Here is a 25,289-nt window from a genome sequence, read left to right on the forward strand (position 1 = left end):
GTAACTTTTTGCCATCCTGGAGGTGGATGCCATTTGGATTTTTTGTTTCAAGCACCAAAATGCTTTCAATTTTCTCTATACCCATCTGTTCAGAGAGTTGAAGCTGATGTTCTAAGATGACAAGAAAGCTGGACCAAGTAGTAGACACTGGACAGAGTGACCCTGGATGTCTGGGGATCTGAAGGTACTGTATATGGGTGAGCACCAACAGCAGCAAGTAGGAACAAGGAGATAGTGGGAAATCTTTCTTTCTTTCTTTCTTTCTTTCTTTCTTTCTTTCTTTCTTTCTTTCTTTCTTTCTTTCTTTCTTTCAGCTGCCCAGAAGCCCCTCATTAGAGTCTGGCTCACTAATCTTGGGTACAGGAGGTAGACTACAACTATGCTAGAGAGAAAACCAATTTTTGGGAAGCATGACATTTGGATTCAAAGGCTTACCTCAGAATTTTGCAAAATTTCCATTCTGAATTAGCAAAATTGTTTGCTTACCCATTTATTCCATTTATATGCTGTCTTCCTGTCACTATACTCAAGGTGGTTTGCAATTTAAAACAGTGAATACATCAAGCTGTCTTACTGTAAGTCAGACCAGAGGTCCATCAAGGTGAGTGGAAGTGGCTCGCTGAGCCACTCAAATAGGGGTCTTTCCCAGCCCTACCTGGGGATTTTGACCCCTCAAATAGGGGTCTTTCCCAGCCCTACCTGCAGGTACCAGGGATTGACCATAGGGCCTTCTGCACGCAAACCAAGTGCTCTGCCACTGAGCCAAACAACTGGTGATCACAGGAAAGATCTGTAATCTCTTACCTCCTCTATATGCTTCATAGCACTTCTCCTGCAGTGGATGGACCTGCCTTCAAGAAGCCTATCTACAACCATAGCTTTCTAGAAAATCCCTGCTACCTGATGGCTTCAGCATCCAGGCCATCAGACTCTGAAGTCTTGGCCTGTGCTGCCTATGCGAAGTCCCAGTCCCTTGTCAACTGTTCAGAAGGTCCTGACTTCTTCTTCCTCCACTGTCTCCTTCTTTAGACCTGGTACACCCTTGGAATATAGGCCTATGGTAGCCGGAGATGCTCTAATGGCATTTTGGCTCCTTCCTCCTTATATCAGGATGTGATAATGCTGAGCTCTTATTTGCTGGGAAGCATTGTCACACAGGACCAGACTGGTGGCTGACGTTGCTTCGACTGCTTTTTGAAGTTCTGCTCCATGCTCTGTTGTCCATTCACAATATCAGACTTCTGGTGTTTCAACAAGAGACACAAAGAAGTCTCTTTGAGCTGTCTTGTGCTATTGGTGGCTCATGAATATTGTTCATAGGGGCAGAATGTATGGGAAGGATCAATCTACATTATTTGTTATTAATTATTTTATTTATTTATTTATCATGCTGCTTTATTATGCTACAAAAAGTACTCAAAGCAGTTTACAAGGAGTAGTAGTAGTAGGAGATTCATTGTCCTTAAAGGGCTCGCAATCTAACAAGAAACGCAAGGTAGACCCAGCAACAGAAACTGGAAAAATGCTTTGCTGGGTTGTATGGGGACAGTTTGTCCCCTCTGCTGAATATAAGAGAGCCACCACTTTAAAAGCTGGGGCAGTGTCTTGTGGCACTTTAAAACTCTACCCATTTACTGTGACACAAGCTTACATGGGCTAGAGCCCACCTTGTCACAGGAATGACACGGTCTAGGAAGTCTAAAGCATTTGGGGCTATTTAACTTAGAAAAAAGATGGCTATGATAGAGGTTTAGGAAAATGTGTATGGCATGGAGAAAGAGGATAGAGAGAGCTTTTGTCCTCCCTCTTTCATAATACTACATCTTGGAATCATCCAGGTGTGCCATGTGCGGCCACCACTGAGCACGGGAGAACAAGCGACCCCTGGTGCCACAGCCTCGAGCACTTATGGGGGCCACCAAAGGCTCACCCCCACTTTCCCCCACACCTTCGGGGTGTGCGTGTCAGCTGAGTCACTCATCTGTCCCTGCTTGTCCATCCCCTATGTTGTGCGTGTTGCACTGGGCTTCATTCATGCACCATTGTGGTTCATGCAGGCAGAGAAAGAGCACATATATCCTGACTGCAATGGTGTGTGGTGGATGGACAGGCAGATGGGCACCTCTCCTGTCTTTCTGCTGGTGACCACAACCCCTTGAGTAGGATGTCATATGCAGGGTGTGTGGCCACAAACACATTACCACAGGGGCAGGGGGTCACCGGTCGAGCTCATCCCATGGCTGCTGGCGAGCTCCCTATGCCCCTGGAATCACCCAATGGAATTGATTGGCAGGCGATTCAGCACAGTCAAGAGCAGGCCTGCTCAACTTAGGCCCCCCAGCTGTTTTTGGACTACAGCTCTCACAATCTCCAGCCACAGTGGCCGATAGCCAGGGATTATGGGAATTGTAGGCCAACATCTGCAGGAGGGCCGAAGTTGAGCAGCCCTGGTTAAGAGGATGCACATCTTTGCACCATTCATGTATGGATTTTGCTAGAAGTTGTAATGCTGGTCACTAGCTTAGATGGCTTCAAAATGGAATTAGATGAATTTATGGAGGATGGCTCTCAGCCATGATAGCTAACCGGGGCTGCCAGGTTAAAAGGTAGCATGCCAGTAAGGACCAGTTGCTCAAGAACTTTAGCAGGAGGGCACTCTTGTCTTCATGCCCTCTATGTGGGCTTTATAGGAGCATATGGCTGGCTATGTGGAAAACAGGATGCTGGCCTGGATGGACCTTTGGTCTGATCCAGCAAGGTCGTTCTTACAGTCTTGAGCATGCCTTTCTCTGGTTGTAAAAAGGGAACTAGATGAGTCAGACTGGTGGTTGTTGTTGTCATGCATTTGATGTTTATTACATTGATATCCCATCTTGCTTCCATGCTGGAACTTGGGGCTGCATCTGTAGGATTCCCAGGTGGTCTTTTAGCCAGAAACAACTGGATCTGTTTAGCTTCTGCAAGGTTGTTGCATGATGCGCCTTCAAACCATTCTCTCTATTTCGGAGGTTAGAACAGATTAAATCGACAGTTTTGCACCATGCAATGCAAACATCTCCCAGGGACTGATAAAGGAAAACCCGGCTTTGGCTGGTCCTTGCCTGGGCATGTTGAGTTGAAGATTACCCTGAGTAAACTGCACTGTTAGCAATTGCATTATTGTGCCTTCCTTTTGCTCTCAATTCATGTTGCAGTTCGTTGGGAACACACTCTCTCTCTCTAGTTGGTATTGATGCTCAACACTGTGATTGGACTAACTACCTCACCAGATGTTACTGCCTCTTATGACATCATTGGCACTATATAATCTGTTGTAAAGCTTTCATTGGGCGTACTCCATTTTTGAATGAGCTCCCGACTGGTTGTTAAACCAATAAAGCTACTTTTTGACTTTCAGCAACTGGTGCATAGCCTCCAATAATTCCGTATCTAGTGAGAAGTATTTTTTTCACATCAGGACCCCTACACCAACCTTGCTGCATCTTTACAAATGGCTCCTAACCTGCATCATTACAAAAGATGCAGATTAGAATGCAGCCTAGATCAGCTAAACCTGCAGTTTTATGACAGTGGTGTATGAGTTCTCCCTTGGTTTGTGCAAGGCCTTAGTGTCATTGGTGGATGGAGTCAACTCAGAAGATCCTGGATGCCTTTTCTGCTGCATGACCTTTCTCAAGTGTTGAGAGATACTCAGGTTGTTGACATGAATATTCTACAAGGTTTACAGCCTGTGCTCCCTGGAATTTCACTCAGAAGGACAAAGATGAGCAGCTGTGGGGACTTTGTTACTGAATAACTCAATTAATAAGCAATTTCTATTCACCTATCAAACCCAATGCAAGGGCAAGCAGGCGATCTGCTCACCGGTGATTATTGCTTCATTTAAAATACTCCTGTGCAGTAGGTTTATGGGCACATTAGATATAGCCCTGAGGCTCCTACCTGTTATAGATGTGGTCATCAGTGTCACAAAATGCGAGTTCCCAGACTTCGCTGGGGAGTGGAGCAGGGATGGGTCATGGCCTCAGAGGGTCAGAAGGCCAAGGGTGGAAGACAGAAAATGGGTCATTATTTATGTGACGATGGTCTGCATTCATGATGGTCTCTGCAGCATGCCAGGCACGAGAATTGATATTTCGCAGGCTGCCAGCCGATAAGCTGGGAACCAGCTCTTGTAATGCCATGGCTTCTGTGCCTACATCATCCACTGCCACGCAGCCAGAACTGGGCTGATGTACGCATACAGCATTCACATGGGTCTCTTAGCAGCTACCACCTGTACCCCAGCACCAGCAATTCCACGTGTATCAGGAGACTCGCATGAATGGTGCTTGAATCCTTCCTTCCTTCCTTCCTTCCTTCCTTCCTTCCTTCCTTCCTTCCTTCCTTCCTTCCCAAAGTATACTTCTCCTCCCAGCTGCCTGGGAGGTATGTTTGTGTGAGTGGCACCACTGGCTCATCTAGTCCAGTGCTGTATTTTTTTTTAAAAAAATCAGCATCAGTGCTCCAAGTTCTCAGGCAAAAAGTCTTTTTTAGTCAATGCTTCCCGAGATCTGTCTAATAGGATTGGACGTGGGGATTCTTTGAAAACAAGGTATGTACCTTACCCTTGTTCTATAGTCCATTTTGGACAGGAGCTAGGCTGCACCAGTGCCATTGGAATGGAGGGATTTGAGTTAGGTCCTAGAATGGCTGTGAGCATTCTAAATGCTAAGGGAAAAGACTTGGGACCAACATAAGGACATAAGGACAGCCTTGCTGGTTCAGGCCCAAGGAAGCCCATCTAGTCCAGCATCCTGTTTTGCACAGTGGCCCACCAGATGCCGCTTGAAGCCACAGGCAGGAGTTGAGGGCATGCCCTCTCTCCTGCTGTTACTCCGCAGCAACTGGTACTCAGAGGCAACCTGCCTTTGAGGCTGGAGGTGGCCTATAGCCAGGGGCGGGGTATTCCTAGGGTGGGGCAGGCAGGGCACATGTCCCAGGCACAACTTGAAATGGGGGGGGCACCATTTTTTAAAATTAAAAAAATGGCCACCGAAAACAAAATGGCCACCGTGCATGCTCAAATGGCCTCTGTGGGGCCCTAGACCATGCCAGGCCTTGCAGAGGCCATTTGAGCATGCACTGAGGCCATTTTGTTTTCAGTGGCCATTTAAAAAAAATAAATTTTTTTAATGGCCACTGCACATGCTCAAATGGTCCCTGCGAGGGCCTAGAGGCAAAAAGGGGGAGGGGGAACCTTTGCAGACCCCCTACGGCCTTTAGGAAGCCCCTCGAAGGGGCTACAGGTAAAAAATTTAATATAAGTTACTGTACACTTATTCAGTTTGGCACTATGTACAAAGAATCAGGGCTTGTGAATACTGAGCTGAAGCTTATGAACTAGGATTGTATTCATTTGCTCTTAGTTTGCTTCTTGTGATAAGTGAGTTAAATGTGCTGTCTTAATAATGTGGCTATTAATGGTGAGTTTGTCTTTGAATCAGTGTGAGATCCTTAGTATTAAGGCCCACTGGGATTTTCTTGCTCTCTTTCTCGCATTTTAACTGTCTTTCTGAAAGACTAGAATGTATTCCAATTCTCTATTTATTTTTAAAATGTATGTAATAGTGATGCTACAATGCATAGTAGAGAATTAGACAGGCACTTCTGTTTAGTTTTCCAAGTAAACCTCCATGGGTATTTCATGAGCCCCTGCATACTGAAATTTGTAGTTTTTCAGCATTTTTTGGTCTGGCTACGTCCACTGCTAAATAGTTGTTGAAATATTAATAGATTAATGAGCTTGACTTGTATTTTTCAGCTGATATTATGGTAAAGTTCTCTGAAAGATGGGTGTCAGATGTTTGGACAGGGGGTGCAATTTCAGTGCTTGCCCTAGGCGCTATTTTCCCTAGATACGCCTCTGCCTATAGCCCTCCGACTAGTAGCCGATGATAGACCTCTCCTCCACTTATATACATACATTTCTTTTACCATATGTCAGAAGAGGGAAACAGCCTCTTCAAGATGGCTTTTTTGTGCCACAATGGTACCATGCCTGCCATTGTGTGATTTTTCCTCCTGACCTGGAGAAATTCTGGTCCAGTAGCTAGGGGCGTAACGAGGCTGGAGTGGGCCCAGAGACAAAATTTTAAAATGAGCCCCTCGCTGATGCACACACACACACACCACAATATATAGTCATGTGACTTGCCTCATGTGACTTGCCTCTGGGGGGCCCCTCAAGGCATGGGGGCCCCCAGGCAGCCGCCTCCCCTTGCCTAATAGTACTTACGCCCCTGCCAGTAGCAGCTACCTCCATGTTAGAGCAGCCGGGTGGCATACCTAACCATGCAGAGGCCATTTCCCACTCCCTCGGTGTGACAAAAGTAGCTTGTAAATTGCCCCTCAGTCATGGAATGTGGAGAGTCGGCATAGCTGCTATGAAGGAAGTGGTAGAAGATGAGTTTGCCCAAGGGAAAACTTCCCAAAGACCTATGGGCCAGGGTGTTGGGCCTGTGCATTGTGAGAAAAGCAGGTGAGCTGTCAGCTAGTGAGCTCAGAGGCAGAGCTGTTGTGTGGAGAAACTATAACAAATGTTTTGTTTTTAAAGGAGGGGGAAAAGAGGAGGAGGGCTGATTCTCAGCTTATAATAGCCTCCCAGACATTTTCTTGCAGGCCCTAGACAGAGTTGTTGATTGTTATTATGGATTGTATTATGCTTTTTCCTCTGTAAGGAGCCTTGGGAAAATTCTATTTTTAAAGGCAGGGTGTAAATATGTAAAACAAATAATCATGAACAGTGATTCCTTTGCCACAGTGCAGCATGGAGGTATTGCCATAGTTACAATAAAATGAGCTCTGTTTTCCAGATCAGCCTTTCTTTCCACTTGGTAGGAGTGTGCATGGAGAGGGAGCAGGAGTTTGGTCCAAATTTGGACTGGACTGCCACTCTGTGAACCGGTTCGGTCGGACTGCCAGGCTGGGCTGGTCAAACCGATAAACCAGCTCAAGCTGATTTGAAGTGGTTTGTGACTGAATCGCTCGAACCAGCATGGTTCACGGTGGGCTGCTTCGATCATGAACCAGTTCTGCACATCTCTACCACTAGGTGATCTTCTTTATATGTGTATACTTAAGCTGGAACTTGGAGCCAGCCCAGCGATAAGGCAAGCTGAAATCCCTGCCTCAGGTGTCAAATTTTCCTCCTTCTCCCATAGTGTTTTACTGTATATTGTTTTAGTAAGCTGCCTTGTGCATTCTTACTCTGCCACTGCTTCCTCATTCCTCTTCAGCTGTTAGGGGTAGGAACTAAAGAAACCTTTCCAGGAGGAAAGGTCTGTCTCACAATCACTGTCTCACGATCAGTGAGACCCGGTTTGGGAAGCTCAGCGGGGAGAGCAGGCTAAGCCCACTCTCCCCACAGATGATCAGAGCGGGAGCCCTGGGTGGCCGGATCATTTGGCAACACGATTGCCGGCTCTGTGATGGAGCCGGCAGGGGCCGGGGAGTTCAGGGGCCGCGCGGCCCCCGGAAGCACCAGTATGCCCTGCGCGAGCGTACTCGGGGATACTTGGGGAGACCCCCGAGCCGGTTTAAGGGCGGGCTACTTGAGTGGGTTACCCACTCAAGAACCAGCGGGCTTGCAGCTGAGCCCAGTGGTTCTCACAATTGTAGAAAATTGGGCTAGTGGAGGCTAGCCCGATTTTCTGCAATCGTGTGAATAGCCCCCAGGTGTTCTAGGACACTGGTGCCCTCATAAGGGATCTCACCTAGCCAGCGAATGAGGAAGAGCAAGGAGGTAGCAGGGAGAGAGCTGGTCTTGTGGTAGTAAACATAAATTGTCCCCTTTGCTAAGCATGTTCTGCCCTGGTTTGCTTTTGAATGGGAAATTATATGTGTGAGCCCTGTAAATATTCCCCTCAAGGGTTGGGGCTATTCTGGGAAGAGCACTTGCATGCAGAAGGTTCCAAGTTCCCTCCCTGGCTTCTCCAAGATAGGGCTGAGAGAGATTCCTGCCTGCAACCTTGGAGAAGCCTCTGCCAGTCTTTGAAGACAATACTGAGCTAGATGGACCAATGGTCTGACTCCGTATATGGCAGCTTCCTATGTTCCACTTATGGCCAATGATAACTGCCCACAGGGGCAGATTAACAGAGAGGCAGGGTAGGCATTTTCTAACAGTGGCGAAATTTGAGGAGTGGCACTCAAATTTTTTGCCACTCAAATTTTGCCGCCCTTTTCTGGAGGTGGCTGCTGCTGCAGCAAGTTGAGGAGGGGGAGAGGAGAAAGTCCCACCTTTTGTGTGTGTTTTTTAAAAAAGCCACTGCATGGTGGCAGCAGTAGCTGCGGGTGGGGGAGGAGGAGGGGAGAGTTCCCCTTTACCCAAGTATTTACCTTTACCCAGGGAGGGAGGGTGGGATGGGGGAATGGTGGTGGTGGCTGCAGGGAGGGTGGGGGGTGGGTGACGAGGGGGGTGGCAAGCTTCTTCCAGATACCCTCCCTCCTCCCAAGTGACTGCATGGGCCTCTTGCCTGAGAGGTAAAAGGGGGAACTCTCCTCTCTCCCCCAGAGGCGTATCTAGGGAAAATAGCGCCTAGGACTGAAATTGCGCCCCCTGTCCAAACATCTGACACCCATCTGTCAGAGAACTTTACCATAATATCAGCGGAAAAATATAAGTCAAGCTCATTAATCTTTTAAAATTTCAAAAACTATTTAGCAGTGGACGTAGCCAGACCAGAAAATGCTGGAAAACTACAAATTTCAGTATGCTGGGGCTCATGAAATACCCAAATACTATGTGGAGGTGTACTTGGAAAACTAAACAGAAGTGCCTGTCTAATTCTCTACTATACATTGTAGCATCACTATTACATAAGTTTTAAAAATAAATGGAGAATTTGACTTTTTCCAGATACTCTGAAAATAATTAAAGGATATGCAGAGTAAACTGTGTCACTGCTTGGAATTTATTCTAGTATTTCAGAAAGACAGTTAAAATGAGAGAAAGAGAGCAAGAAACTCCCAGTGGGCCTTAATACTAAGGATTTCACACTGATTCAAAGACAAACTCACCATTAATAACCATATTTTTAAGACACCACATTTAACTCACTTATCATAAGCAAAGTAAGAGCAAATGAATACAATCCTAGCTCATAAGCTTCAGCTCAGTATTCACAAGCCCTGATTCTCTGTAGATAGTGCCAAACTGAATATGTGTACAGTGACTTATATTAAATTATTATTATTTTTACCTGTAGCCCCTTCGGGGCGCTTCCTATAGGCTGGGGGGGGTCTGCAAAGGTTACCCCTCCCACTGTTGGCCTCTAGGGCCTCGCAGAGACCATTTGAGCATGTGCAGTGGCCATTTTTAAAAATAATTGTGTGTTTTTTTTAAATGGCCACTGAAAACAAAATGGCCACCACGCATGCTCAAATGGCCTCTGCGAGGCCTGGCATGTCCTAGGGCCTCACAGAGGCCATTTGAGCATGTGCAGTGGCCATTTTATTTTTGGTGGCCATTTTTTTTAAAAAAAAAATAATTTTAAGAATTTGCGCCCTCGTCAAGTGGTGCCCAGGGCACATGCCCTGCCTGCCCTACCCTAGATATGCCCCTGCTCTCCCCTCTTCGCTGCCCCTCCCTCCCTGTGTAAAGGTAAATACTTGGATAAAGGGGAACTCTCCCTTCGCCCCCCACCCTCTCTGCAGCTACTGCCACCATCGTGCAGCAGCAGCTTTTTAAAAAATGCAAAATGGGGACTTTCTCCTCTCTGCCCCATCCTTGCCCCATCCTTGCTGTAGCCACTGCCATGCCCCGGGCAAAGGGGGAAAGTTTCCCCTTGCCGCCACTTCCCTCAGCCTACTGCCCCGACTGAGCGGTGCAGTGATTGACAGAGGGCTGTAGGCTAAGGGAATAAGGGATGACCAGAAGGGAATTTCCCCCCTTGTTTTAGGCTAAAATGAGATTATGGCCTTGGACCTTGGGGCGAGAGGCATGTAGCTTTTTCAACCATGCTTGGAGTTGGACATTGTGAGACCCGTTTTGGTGGCTCATGGTCACTTGGGGGCAAACCAAGGATAGAGGAGGCCAAATCCTAAAGTGAGGAAGGGCTGAGTGAGAGATCTAGGCCAGCAGGGGAAGAGACACCAAGAAGAACATTTGCCACTAGGACACGAGTAGGATTGATTGGGCCAAGTTCAAATCTCTGCTTTAATGAAGTTGCTAATTAGGTTAATATTCTCTGGGATTTTGCTCTTTCTCTGCTTCTTCTCTTTGTCTTGATGAATTGCTCCTCATTTTGTTCCAATGCTTAAAAAAAGGGGGGGGGGAGGGGAGAGGAAGGGGGAAAGAAAGAAAAGCCAGAAATGCAAGGGAAGGAATTTCTTTTGCATTCTCTTTGTGACTTCACACTGCATCACAAAGTGGAAGGTTTTTGGAAGTGGTTCAAGGTATGTATCATCTGTGAAGTTGCTGCCAAGACCCGCTCAAGGGTTTGTATCCCATTTTGGCTTTAAAAGGCCATTCTTTAAAACCATCATGAGCCTCCAAGGTGCTCTCAGACACATAATGAGAGCAGTCAATTTAGGACTTTTGCTGCAGCCACCAAAAGGAATACCAAAAAACCTCCCTAATAAAATCTATCCAATGGAACAGCGTTTGAAGGGAACATATCTTTTGCAAGAGAAGAAGCTGAAGAAGCACTGAATCTCTTTCATCTCCTATTCTTTTGCAGATATACAGTTTGGGAAGACATTGTAGGAATATGGCTAAAAGTGCAGGCAGCAAGAGTTCCAAGGCAGAATCAGTGCAGGTTTCAGAGTCTAAAGTTGGTGTTGACTCCTAGCACCCAAAGGGCCCTGTGGTTGTATTTGGTAGAATACAGGAGGGGTTTACCATTTCCCCGCTGCACCATCTGAGTCTAGCTAGATTTAAAAAGCTGTTTCTGCCAAGCCTTGAACTTCCAGCATAGGGCTGCCAACATTTATCTGGCACACAGACACTGAGCAGAAAAATATTTTCTTGGCATAGAGAAAGCTTCACCTGTTGAATTTCTTTTTCTCACAGAGCTGTTAAATTGGCCCAGGCGCCCCATCAGAAAAGAAGCTAGTATCCTCTGCCAACATTCAGTAAATGAATAATTTCCTTGCTCTTTGCCTGCAGCCCTTGTGCTTGATTACATCTAAGATGAAATCCTATTATTCCATGCAGCTGGGTACCCAGTCATTAGTATGTTGGGCCTGTCTTAGTTTTAAGTACTCAGATTATGCATTCTACACTATGCATAGTCAATGAACTCACCTGGCCATTTCAGTGGAGTGTGTGTGTGGATCGAGGATCCTTTGCTTAGTCTGTTTCCTTCATGTGTCCATGGTCCCACCTTCTCTGCCGGCACAGATTCTCTATGGATCCAGCCACTAGGCGGCATCATAGCTCACTCTTGCCTTCAGAAGTCTCTGCTTCCTGAACCTATTTTGCAAACTTCTTTCTTTAAATATTCTCAGACAGCTCTTGCAATCAGAGTAAACACCTTCACAGTCTTACCTTAAGCAAGGGAACATTTTGTGATACGTTGTGCCTAGGACTGCAGCAGTCAGATCCAGCCACAGAGCATGTCCAAGAATGTCTGAAAGGAATGAAGAAATGCTGTCCCTGACATTGTTGATATCCCACCCCCACCTCCACTGATCTTGAGTGTCCTTCTTTGGAGAATCTCCTGCTCCCACCCCCCACCCCTCCTCTGCTTTCTTCCTACTGTCTTTGCTATCACTGAGGAAATGATGCTTGTGGGTATAAAGTGGATGGGGAGGAAATGAGCTGTAGAGATAGAAGAGGTCACTTGGCTGGGTAGGGCCTGAATCCCAGCGACTGGAAACAGCCGCCTCCATGATGAAAACAAGCAGCCCAAGCCAAGCAATTCCTCCCTCCCCCAGCTCAGCCAATAAAACAACCATCACTTGTCCTTCAATGCAAGGAGCACCATGTCCTTTGCAAAACTCACTGTAGAAAGTCCTCCTTCACGGCACACGCCTGGCTAGACTCCCCCACAACAGTGCATAATTACCAGTGATTGTTTTTCTCCCAAGCAGAGCAGAAGAGGAGTCCATGGAGTACTTGGAAAAGATCCCACCAACAAAACTGTAACCTTGAGTGAAGAAGATGTGCCTTTTAAATAAGCGGCAAACCAGGCAAGTGTATTGCACAAAAGCAGAGTATGTGGAAAGCCCTAGGCCTGTCACCCTATCCCTGTTGCCTAAATTCATTGCCGGCTTCACTGTGGAGCCCTCCCTATCCACAGGCAGTGACAGGAGAAACTGTGGGAATGGGGAGGTCGTGGGGTGACTCAAGGCCTCTATGTGCCTGAGGCAGGATGCCCAATGCTGCCCTCCCTTGTGTGCACCCTCCCCCTTCTCCCCCACCCTCTTTTAAAAAAGCAGGGAACAGGAGCACATTTTGCCACCACGCCGACGCCCCAATAATCTGCTGCTTGAGGTGACTTCACCTCGCCTTATCTAAGGGCCGCCCCAGGGAGGTCTGTCCAGTCTTTCCAAGAGGCTGGTATACATTCATGTCCTCAGTTTCATTCATTCATTCAGAATATTGCTACAGATCAAATAATGACTACTTGGCCAACTCATTATTTGGCGGTGTGCTGGCTGATAGTTCAGGAGGTCAGTGGATGTCTCTGAATGGGAGTGTTAATGGCCCTGAATAATCCTAATGGGGAAAGTTATATAAAGCTGGTGAGATGGCATGTACCCACCTGTTGTGAGAGTGCAAGGGGACTCATCCAATCCCCCCCTCCCCCCTGTAAAGAGGGAACCAAGGAAGCAGCTTGGGACAGGCTAGGTGTGAGACAGAGGGGAAAAGACTGGCTGACATCCTGGCTGAATTACTTGATGGAAGTCCTGTTGAAATTAAGTCCTCCTTTAGAGTAACTCCTGAATAGTTATTCAGAGTTACTGATGAGTAGCATAGTCCAGATGTCAACCACTTTGGCTTGGAGAAACTAGGATTAAGCAGCTGGGTAGAGAGCTGACGCCCTTTAGGGTGCAGGATTTTCTCTCTCGGGATTTGATGTAATCTGTTGCTGACTCATAGCATTCCAATCCACCCTAATGTTCAACATGGATATTTGTAAGTAAACCAAATATTTATTTATTATTTATTTTTTACATTTATATCCCGCTCTTCCTCCAAGGAGCCCAGAGCGGTGTACTACATACTTGGGTTTCTCTTTCACAACAACCCTGTGAAGTAGGTTAGGCTGAGAGAGAAGTGACTGGCCCAGAGTCACCCAGCTAGTTTCATGGCTGAATGGGGATTTGAACCCGGGTCTCCCCGGTCCTAGTCCAGCACTCTAACCACTACACCACGCTGGCTCAATATCTCAAAGGCATAATGAGCCTGCAGCGATCTCTCCTCCAAAGGAAGCCAGAATCCAAGCAGTGCTGTACGTCTGCTACTTTGCACTGCTGGGGGAAGTAACAATGTGCTGGTACATGTAACAATATTTCTATACCACTTTTCTATGAAACATATCCAAAGTGGTTGACAATACTACCAAAGTCCAACAATAAAATGAAAACAGTTGCAAAACTCCAGGAGGAATAATGTTAATGGAAGTTGCAGAGATTGTATTCAGATGGACTTAGAACAAATATGCAGAGACATCCAGGTTCAAAGTTCAGCATGGGGAGAAGTTGCAGAGATTGTATTCAGATGGACTTAGAACAAATATGCAGAGACATCCAGGTTCAAAGCTCAGCATGTTTTGCTACAAACCTTTGTCTTCCGCTGGCCTAACTTCCCCAAAGGTGGAAATATGCTGCCTTGGCTTCAGGTCTGCTTAGCTCTCATTTGCAGCAGCCTGGAGGTTGCTGGGGGAAGCTCTGGATCCTTAATGCCAACCTAAGCACTAACTAGCCAGATCCACTCCCTAGGATGAGAGCTTCCCTGCTATCTGACACCAAACAAACAACTCCTTCCCCATAAATAAGCAGCCAGTGGCTCCCTCCTGAATGCATTATTTACAGACCACGTTTTTGGGTGCTGATAAGGGAAGCAACTAATAGCAATGACTCTCCATCTGTCAGCTTGATGCTGATGAGCTGATATTTTGGGAGCCGGAGGCGGCTTTAATGGGCATGGCTGGGGGGAGCTCTGAAATCCGCTGCAGAGGTACAAGAAGGGAGGACCCTGATAGGGCAGCACCATGCTTGTTCAAGGCCGTGTGGCTTAGGGGGAGAAAAAGAAAGAGAGAGAGAGGCAGGGGCAGCCCTTCCATGAGGCAGGGCAAGGTAGTCAGATGCAGGTATGGGGAAGGGCACAGTGAGTGGCAAACCAGGGGTGCCACCCTTCCTTGTCCCACTGGGGCATGCGGTTCATTTTCCCTCCCTTGCCCCGCTACGGCACACCTTTTTACCCCCATGCTATGAAAGATGCTGCCCTAGGCAGTCATGTATTTTCATCTAAGAATAAGGCTGGTCTAGATTCGCATCTTGAAGAATGTGCCCCTCTCAGTCTCTGAACTTGGAAATGAGGAATGAATGTGGAACAATGCAAAACACAGGACACTGTGGCATACAGGTGTAACCCATGCAGAACATTGACCAAGTCTGGACACAGGTTTTAAGCGAGGTGGAAGCAGTGCATGGATGATGGGATGAAAGGTTGGGGGTTGGGGGGCTAATATAATTCACAAGCCCAGCCCCCTACAGGGAGGGCATGATAGCAGCCAAATCATGCCCCTGTAAGCTTCTAAAAGAACAGCAACTGAGGCAGATAATACAAAAGGGGAACAGGAAGGTTTTTTGTTTAGTTTGCATCTCCTCAGGAATGGAGGGTGTGCTTTCACATATCTGCCAAATTTACACCGAAGTCCCTGTGAGTGATTGGGGAGCACTTCACACACAATTCGGGGTTTTCATAGAGTGTTGCCCAATTTATATCTGGGGTTAAAAAAAATCAACTTTTTGAATCATTTTGGGGGGGCAACTTTGAACTCGCAGTAAAGCCTCGCAGAAAACCCATGGTGAAGTTTGCTGTCTGGGAAAGCTCTATGTCTCCAACAATCCAAGCATAGGTTGAAAGTGTCAAGAGAGAGGAAGGCAGTTCACACAATCAAGAATAAGGTAGGAGGAGTGTCCCACCCTGTTTGGGGAGCTGTGTGTGCTTCTGATTTTGATTGTCTGGGAGGGAAAAACCTGGAGAAGGCACCAACAGTGATCATCAGCTCATTTCCTGTTGGGTAAGAGAGCTCGGTGCTACTCAGCAGCTTTATCCAGCTGTTGAGTCAGGTAGGAGGAAAAGCCCTCCTAACCAGCTCCTGTTTAACAGATGGTCATTACATGCTCAGTACCTCCAACCTGGTTTTCCCCTTGTGTAAGATCAAAATGAGGAGCACCTACAGCTCCCGAGATAGGGTGATAGGACACTTCCCCTCCCTATTCTTGATTGTGTGAACTGCCTTACTAGGTGCTTTGCATGGAGTATACACCCATGCTGCGTCTGTCCCAGAATCACTGCTGGCCAGACAGGTTTTTGTAGGTTTTTGAAAGAAACCTGGAGATTTTTCAGATAGCAGGCTCTATTGCCAGTTTACCACAAGGCCTTACTGCGCGTTTGGGGCATAACGGATACTCTGACACAAAAAGAGGATTTTTAAAAAAACCCTGGACATAAATTGGGCCAAATTCCAACACGGAGGGGAAAATCTGAATTGTGGGTGAAGTGCTCTCTGAATATTGCATGGACTTTGGGGTAAATCTATTTGCACATCCACCTCCCCAAAGTAAAGTTGTGGAAAAGCTGCTGTCTGAAAAAGCTCCTGCTGAAACTATCTATCAAAGATATAAGTGGGATGAGTGTACACTCTGCAGGCAGTGATGCCTCCTTCAGATCAACTTCAGCTGTCTGAAAAAAGCTAGTGAGGCGAGTCTCACAATCAGTGAGACTCGCTGAGAGCAGGTTTGCGGGGAGAGCAGATGATCGTTTTGGCAGCCCTGGCTGGCTGGATCGACCGCCCACATGACTGCTGGCTCCATCACTGAGCTGGTGGGGGCTGCGGGGATTGGGGGCTGTGCAGCCCCCGGAAGTTCCAGGATGCCCCGCACAAGTGCACGGAGCATCCTGGATAAACCACCAGGAGCGGGAGGCTTGTTTCAGCCTCCCGGCGGGGGTCTCCTCATGTGTTGCCATGGCGTGGAGCCGCGCTGCAGCAATACACAACCAAAAAAACCTGGGTTAGCGGAGCGCTTGCTCCACTAACCTGGGCTAAGGGGAGGGGAGTTAAGCAGGTGACCCGCTTGGGGGAAACCGGGCTCGCCTGCAAGCCCGGTGATTCCCATGATCCGTGGGGAGCGGGCTAAGCTCCCTTCGCCCGCTTTCCACTGATCATGAGAATACCCTCAGTGTCTGTTTCCTGAAAGAATATATTAAAAAGCTTTTTCTTTTTTCTTTTTAAATAATAGGCCTTCAAACTCTGTTATTTCTACTTCTTCATTCGTACCACCCAATCCCCCTTACAACTACAGTGCATGGATCAGTTTTCACTACCAAGTGCCTTTCTTTTGCCTACTTCATTGTCACTTCCTACCTACGGAGTAGTTTTCTTAATGCTTTATACAGTCATCCCTTGCCGAACGTGGTTTTCCCAATCACAGTTTTTGTGAATGGGAAATTGTGACCGGTCTCGCCAACCACGACCTGAATATATGCAGTTTGGGGAGGATTTTTTAAAGTGATTTTAGGGGGTTTTCTGCAATAGGGGGAGGGTTCAGAGGTTCAATCTGCTGCTCATTCCTCTTGCTGACCCTGCCAGCTTCTTGCAATTTAAAGTGACTTGAATGGTTTTTTGGGGGGCTTGGTGTTCAAAATTACCATAGAGTGATTTTTTTGGGTTCAAAATTTTCAAGAGGTTCTATTTGCTCACTCCTCTTGCTTATTCTTGGTGATTTTAAGGGATTCCAGGTGATTTTTGACACATTCTAAATATGTTTTCTTTGATTTTTTGGTCTTTTTGTGACCACACCTAACCCCTAGCCCCCTGTTTCCCATTGATTTCAATTGCTTGCCAACTTATTATTATTATTTTACACAGTCAGACAGGTGTTATTGACTGGTTTGTTTTATCCAGACATCGAGTCCTTCCTAAGGACCTGGGATGGCTGAATTTTATTGTCAATGTTGTTGCTGTTGTTATAGATATCGTCGCAGAATATAGGCTGTTCCCAGTAAAGCTGCTTTTTGTAATTGGCTGATGGTGATTTCTGTGGCCCCTATGGTGTTGAGGTGCTCTCCAAGGTCTTTTGGAACCACTCTTTCTCCATGGAGCCCAGAGCGGTGTACTACATACTTGAGTTTCTTCTCACAATAACCCTGTGAAGTAGGTTAGGCTGAGAGAGAAGTGACTGGCCCAGAATCACCCAGCTAGTATTATGGCTGAATGGGGATTTGAACTCGGGTCTCCCCGGTTCTAGTCCAGCACTCTAACCACTACACCATGCTGGCCGAATTTGCCAGTGCCTTCCCTGGCCAAGGAGCAGCGGCTGCCCTCCACTCACCCCCACTGCACGCCCACTTGAGCGGTGTTGCAGTGCCAGGAGGAGTTGGGAGTGGGAGGACTTCCTGCCTCCCACATCCTAGGTTGCCCCGTGCTGTGAGCGCAGTGGCTCCCCCCCCTGGCTTGCTGTCGGAAATGGCAGCAGGCTGTGGGGAAGCCACTTAACGTGGCAGCGATTGCCCAGACAATCACCAGCTGAGTTTAAGCAATAGTTAACCATGGTGATGGTTAACTAAGGTTAAACAATGGTTCACCATGGGTTCGCTTAACCTCGGCTAAACACTGGGTTGCAAACTCGGGCTTGGGGCAGGGGCAGCACTGGGATTGGGCTCCATCCCAGCACTTCACACAAACAGCCTAGCTTAGCTTGGGCGAACAGCCCTACTGTTTCTTATCACTAATCCCGCTAATCTTCACTGCAGTCTGGACACTACCTGATAATCTAAAGCTGCAACCCTATGCAGAGAGTTAGGTGTGATTAGATGCCCAATTCTGCATAGGATCGGGCTGCAGGATACTTTTCATCTTGCCACTAAACAAATGCTGCTTCTTATGCTTCAGGAAGAGACTACTGGCCATTCAGTGCGGTTGGCTATCGAAGACACCCTGGATGGGTGGTGCCTGTTTGATGTGGCTCTCTGGTGTGATACAGCAGCTGAAGTAAAACATGTATAAGCAAATGGTACAAGAGAAATAACATGGTTAGCCAAGTTAGTCGTGTCTACTCAAGGAATTTGGAGACGCCACAGAACATTTCATTCTGCTGTAATAAGATGGTCTTTTCAGGCTCCTCTTGGCTTTCAGCCCTGTTCCCTGATTGGCCAAACAACCTCCCAGTATAGGCCAGCCTGTTCATTTATAAACGTTCTGATAAAGACCAGGCTGTGATCTGTGAGGTCATAGGATGAGTCATTTGAGCCAGCGTAGTGTAGTGGTTAGAGTGCTGGACTAGGACCGGGGAGACCCGAATTCAAATCCCCATTCAGCCATGAGACTAGCTGGGTGACTCTGGGCCAGTCACTTCTCTCTCAGCCTAACCTACTTCACAGGGTTGTTGTGAAAGAGAAACTCAAGTATGTAGTACACCGCTCTGGGCTCCTTGGAGGAAGAGTGGGATATAAATGTTAATAATAATAATAATAATAATAATAATAATAATAATAATAATAATTTGGGTGAGTTTACTGAGGGAAGCTTTAGAGCAGGGGTTTCTCAACCTTGCGTCCACAGATGCTGGAGTACAACACCTGTCATCCCTACCACAGGGGTCCTTGACCGCTGTCTTTAACCATTGTGGTCAAAGTCCAACAATATAGTCCAACAATATATGGGGACTCATGGTTGAGAACCCCTAGTTTAGGGCCTATTGTAAATAGAAAAAACCCCATGTTTTCATTTGTCTTCCACATGGAGTGCTTGCCATTGCTAAATGCCATACATTGTTAGCAGTTTGATTCGATCCTAGAGCACTTCACATATCTTGCCCCTTCATGGCCTTATGTGATGACATGCTTTAATGGAGAATAATGTACAATGCTGAGATTTGTGCAGGGCCAGGCAGATTAGGAGCTGGATCTCTCTCCTCCCCAATCCTCAAAAAAGCAGAACTAAGGTCCTGCCATGAATCAGAAAGTTCCAAGAGTCTATATCCTATCTTTCCTATGATTTATGTGGATAGCATGTTTTGGTTCTTCAGTATTGGAGTAATATGTTACTCCTCTTTGGGGTTACCAGATGTTCCACCTTTAAAGGAACATTTCTCATCGAAAAGGGTCATCCTTTACAGCAAAGCATCATAGTTTCACAAAATGTAATAGATGTCCCTTATTTCCACACTTTCCACCTTTCTCAGAGTAAAATCGACGCCTCTCATTTCAGACACCTCTGCTCCCCCTTATTTTAGAAATGTTTATGTGTGCCACCCTGGCACATCTTCAGCCTCAGGTGAAACTTGTGAGGAGCAAAACAACCACTAGGGGGAGCTTCTCTGGAAATGTTTATTTGAGGTTGCAGCCAATGGGCAATTTAAATAATTTTTGCTGTTGGCTTTGGGGCCCTATGACAAAGGCACCCCAAGGGCCAGATCTGATGTGACATGGGGATTCCATGACCTCCCCCTGCTTTAGTGCTGCCCCTTCCCCCCCACCCCGCCAGCCTCTTCCTACCTCTGGTCTATGACTGAGGGGAGCAGCTTTGCTTCCAGCCAAGCATGTATGGAGAAAGGGCAGGAAGCCACTTACAGAGTTGTGCAGCTGTTTCTTGTGAGATTAAAAAAACCAAATGGGGCAGGGAACGTGCTGTGTCCTTTGAATCCCTTTCAAAAAATTGGCAACCATTTCAAAATGTGGATTTCTCTATTACTTAGAACACGTGCTTAATCATACTTAACGTTTATTTATGTAGCCCTTTAAAGCACATTCATCATCTCTGTGATCCTTTCAACAGCCCTTTAAGGTAGACCAGTATAATTATCCCCATATTGCACCTGGGAGGTTGAGATTGAGATACAAACAGAGGCTTGCCTAAGGCCCCCAGTGAGTTCATGGCAGAGGGGTGATTTCAGCCTTGGGGTTTCTGGTTCACAGCTTTGGTTCTTAGCTATCACACTACATGAGAGTCCTTCCCACACCTCCAGAAACCACATAGGCTCCAACACATGGAGAGGGGAGTGGTATCATGACTATTGCCCTCGCATCAACCTCCACATCTTGATCCAAAGATTAGAAGAGAACCGATGTGTGTATAAGTTGAATGTGCAGAGGTTTTGTTCTGACTTGCATATCATTGCACAGAGATCAGGATGATGGACACGATCCTACCCCCATTCCACATGTTGAGCCTCTATGAAGGGGTAGAAAGTGAGCCACTCTCTATGGTACTGATCAGGTCTGTGCATTTTTGGATCTTGGATTTCAGAAATGGTCTGATAGAGGCCATTTCAAAGGATGTTTGAGATAATTCTGATCTGAAATAGGGGAGCCTATATTGGATCAGAATTATCCAGTATGGTTTCAGGGATTCTGGGAAAAATTCTGGGGAAAATTTGGAATTTTGGAGTACAAACTGGCAGCAGAAAAACAAAAGAGTCCACCACACCCCACCAATAGTGGCTGGTAGGGGGAGTTGGCTTCTCTGCCTGCCTGCCCACCTGTGCATTTATTTCTTTATTTAGGTGATTATTTACTTACAATTTTAAAAATAAAATGGTAGATTCTCTGATGTTATATCACTTCCCCTGTTATCCTTGGATGTTACATCACTTTTTGCTGCAATTCTCAGATGTGAGTATGATTTCTGGGTTATTTTTTAAAAAATAATTAAAAATAAATTGATGGGATGATTTAATTGCAATTAAATACACAGGGCCCTGCCATCCTCCTCCTATATATGTGCCAAATTACAGAGCTCCCTGCCCAGCCATTTTCCCCTACTGATTTTTTTTTAAATTTCCCCATAGACCCATGGGGATTTTAAACAAAAATTATCAGGTTTCTGAAAGGAAATCCAATACCACAAATGAAAATGATATTCTGAAGGACCCAAAGGACCCAAAACTGAAATCTATAGTTTCAGATCGGATTGGATTTGGATCTAATCCAAAATGTGCAATCGTGCACAGACCTAGTACTGATACATGTCAGTACTTCAGATCTGCATATCTGTCAGTGCGTCATTCCAACCTACCTTCCATACAATATCACTTTCAGGATTAGGTCAGTACATTACAGCACTTGTGTAAGTTGTAGTTGCAAAGCTGATGTGGCTTCCTGCTAAATATAGTGCAGACTAGACTTAGATGCACAACATGTGTGACACTTGAGACACATATACAATCTGTCAAGCCAGCCCTGGATTCAGTTCCTCTTGAAAAGTGTCTCATCTTATGTATGACGTATATATTATTTCTCCTCTTGCAATAGCTGGAGCAGACCTCAGCGGTCTTCACATCTTGACCGGTCGAGCAACTGGACTACCCAGCATGTGGTACTCACCACCCTCCTCTAATGCCCTCTGCTGCAGCAGGTGAGTTTTATCTGCTTCTTGATCTCCTGGAGGAAGGGAAGCCCTTTCAGTACCTGCTGCTCAAGGATAAATGGCTCTGCTATTCCTGCCTGCCAGCTGCTAAGCCTGACCAGAATCCCAAGCATGTCAGCGAAGCAAGGCCATTCCCTTTCCCCCTCCATCGAATATTTCCTCTCCAGACTCAGATTGCGTACAGATGCAGATGATAGCTCTGCGGGGACTCGGAAGCTGCATCGCAGAGGCATCATTCCCTGAGATACACACATTTGTGTGTTGGGGTTTTTTGTGCCAGCCATCTGTGGCAAACCACTGTCTCTGTGTGCCACCGTCTCTGGCAAACCGGTTTTGTAGGGTTTTTTGATAGCACTTCAAGCTATAACCCTGGGCAAACCCAAACCGTCCCCCAAAAGTGTAACCAGCAGTGCTGCAATTGACTGAGTGCTTTTGAGTACGAGTGTTAGACAGAGGCTGCCTTTGGACCTAACACAGAAGCGCAAGTCCAATGGACCTCCTCCTCCCGCTCTCCAGTCTGCATTCAGATGAAATAGAGAGCTCCCTCTCTGCAGTCTTGCTGCCTGCAGAGAGGAGGGGGAACTGGCTGCCTGGGCTCCCTTCTTTACTGAAGAACAACCCTGGAGTCAATAGCAGCCAGAGTGAGGGAGGAGCTTCCTCCCTGAACTCCGGTTGCAGGAGGGAAACCTAGGGTGCCAGCATTCAGACGTAACGCTGGCACTGCAAAACTGGAGGTACTTACTTCAGACTGAAGGTATAAATTAGAGTTCGGGGAGGGGGGAAAGTCAAGTGTCCCGTCAAGTCAATTTCAACTCCTGGCGCCCACAGGTTTTCTTTGGTAGAATACAGGAGGGGTTTACCATTGCCTCCTCCCGTGCAGTATGAGATGACGCCTTTCAGCATCTTCCTATATCACTGCTGCCCGAGGAGGGAAGCTGCAGGTCAATTTCTCAATGAAATCACAGTTGCTCACATTTGGACATACAGTTTCCAAAACCAGAGCTGAAGGGACAGCTGGTTTTGTGTTATGTGCGAATGTGGCCCGTGACTCTTCCAGTACTTGATGCAGATTTGTGGTATTGCAATGCACATATGTGAGTCTTCTTAATAACAGGGAAGTACCCATTTTGAAATTCAGGTATCCAAAGTCAGTCGCTCTCTCTCTCTCTCTCTCTCTCTCTCAAAGGAGAATGGCTTTTAATCCTAACACTATAGCTGTTTGCATACAGATCATCCCAGTTTCAATATTTGGCATCTGTGGGCAGGGCTCGGAACGTTCCCCATGGGAAACCCTGGGGATCACCTGCCAGCAAGTGTAGATGATACTGACTGACATGGACGAAAGTTCTAACTCAACATAAAGCAGCTTCATAACTATATATATTTTATGAAAGGATGAGTGCTTAGCCACATACCCACATGAATGCTCATGTAGCCCCCTGCCCACTTTTAAATGCAAGTCCAAGACATGACATTTAAGAATATTTTTAAAAAGGTTTTAAACACCTTTTCTCAGAGTGAATATAAGGAGTCTAGAAGTAACTAACGATCTGGACAATTCTTCAGCCTGGTCTAGTCCATTTCAAGCTTGTTCAGCATGTGGAGTACCTGCTGCAATTAGAAAAACTGATCAAATAGAGACTTCCACATCACAAGCTGCAGTGAGGGCCTCTCTTTTGTCGATGACATCTGTACACTAATAATCAAGCTACAATGCTGAATCAGGGCGTGTAGTGGTCAGGGACGAGTTGTTCTTGTTGCTCCCTGGAAAGGATTGCCTCTGCATTTTTGTTACATAGCTTTCGGAATCTCTTTTGGTTCTAAACATTAAGTCTAGGCCCGGGGAGACCTGGGTTCAAATCACTGTGCAACCAAGAGAGTCATGGACAAGTCTCTACACCTCAGCCTAACCTTCCTCACACAGCTATTGTGAGGATAAAACAGGGTAATCACATGAGCACGGCCCTGATCTCTTTGAAGGATGAATAGGATACAAACATGATAAATAACATAGCCACCAATGTCCCCTGAGGTTGCTGCCTTTTCCTGACAAGGCTCCTGTGCCTTTAATAGCTGCATGGCAGGATACATTCAAGAGGTGAAACTGTTCCTGCACAGAGGTGTAATGCTGAGAAAGCCTGATCTGTTGAATTTTTGCCCATCCTATTCATCAGATTTGTATTTTAAAAAAAAAAACAAAAAACAAAACTCAAATTTTGCTCTCAAAATAAAGGGTGAAAACTAATATTACTTATGTAACTTTGCTTACTTTGAAGCTTTATATATTGACATGTATGTCTGTGTATGTGTGTGTGTGTCCCAGAATGCTGAATTAGGAACATAGGAAGTTGCTGTATACTGAGACCATTGGTCTATCTAGCTCAATATTGTCTACACAGACTGCCAGTGGTTTCTCCAAGGTTCAGGCCTAGAATCATTCTCAGCCCTAGATATAGGTAAGAAAAAGGTTGAGGGATCATATAAGAAGAAAAATATAGTTGGCAGCCATGCCGGTGGGCATTAACATATGTTATTCCCTGAGCAGCAGGGCCTTTTGAAGTCTTTGCTTTCCTATTTTCACACATATCTCCACAGCCATGAGAACTGGAAACTTGATTAAAATTATTCTTGGAATTCAAGTTCAGTACCAGATAGAAGATTCTGCACAAAATTTTCGGGTTAAGAATCATTGGAGAGATATGTGTGATAGCACAGATCTTACTAGCAATGCTGAACATAGCAGTTTACAAAATTCTAGTCACCACCCTGCAATAGTTCATCAATGCATATGTGTGAAGGAAAAACATTCTCATCAGCAAAAGGCGACATTTTGTTTTTAAGTCCTTCCGTGTTCTTGAATGGCAAAACAGAGAAAAATGTGAAGGGAGATTCTGAGGACTGACATATGCAAATATTCTCCTTGTGTCCTCTAAGGGGATAATATTGTCCACAAAGCATAAGACAACTGTCTGCAGAGATGAAACAAAAGATCTCGGTTGACTGGTCGTCAGTGTCTCAGGTTCATTTGCAGTGGGTTTAAAAACTGGGTTTTGGGGTGTAACTGGGTTAGAAGAAACAAAGAAGATAAAACCATTGTTCATCTCCAAGGCAGTTCCCCCCATCCCCAATCAAAATTCCCATCAGGATCCTTGAAACGTCATCAGCAGGTCGAAGGTCAAATATTTGTTTGTTTCTTCAGCTGCCGGGAAGGTTCATGAACCCGCACCTATTCAGCAAGGCCTGCTGGGAAAGCACTGGTACAAAAGCCTCTGCTCTGGCTGCTTGACAATGGAGAAGCCCATCCTTGAAAACTGCTGTTTGTCCAGTGTTGCAGGCTAGGCCAGGTTGCTATGACAACAACCAACTCTGGAGACACCCATCTTTTCTCCTCCCCATCCTGTATCACTGGAAATGGCAGAGTGAGCAGGCTGAAGCAGCTGCTCAAAGCTGTTAGGGATTGGGAAGAGTCCGATTCTTGCCCCCCTAAAACATGGGGGGGGCTCTTTCTTGTCAAACTAGAGCTATCCTTAAGCATTGGGATGGCTGAGATAAAGCTATCTCACCCCTCCCTCTAGGAACTGCAACTTTCTTTGGCTGTGTTCCAACAACTATGGCAATCCTGGTTAAAGAGATAACCAGGATCACTGAGCCCTGCAGAGCTGATTTTGAGAACCCAGAATTTCCAGGTAATTCTGATCAAACCAT

The 25,289-nt window shown here is 46.3% G+C and overlaps 1 long non-coding RNA gene across 1 annotated transcript in view; it reads left to right on the forward strand.

The window, feature by feature from the left end:
- The first annotated feature begins 12,930 nt into the window (after positions 1-12,930).
- The window catches only part of LOC128346754 (uncharacterized), a 34,279-nt gene continuing 21,920 nt past the window's right edge, over positions 12,931-25,289 (forward strand). The window contains exons 1-2 of the long non-coding RNA XR_008317170.1: positions 12,931-13,123; positions 21,470-21,572. This is a non-coding gene — a long non-coding RNA (uncharacterized LOC128346754). The remainder of the gene's footprint in view (positions 13,124-21,469; positions 21,573-25,289) is intronic.

The sequence above is a fragment of the Hemicordylus capensis genome, chromosome 2 (assembly GCF_027244095.1).
Source record: "Hemicordylus capensis ecotype Gifberg chromosome 2, rHemCap1.1.pri, whole genome shotgun sequence".
Classification (NCBI taxonomy): domain Eukaryota; kingdom Metazoa; phylum Chordata; class Lepidosauria; order Squamata; family Cordylidae; genus Hemicordylus; species Hemicordylus capensis.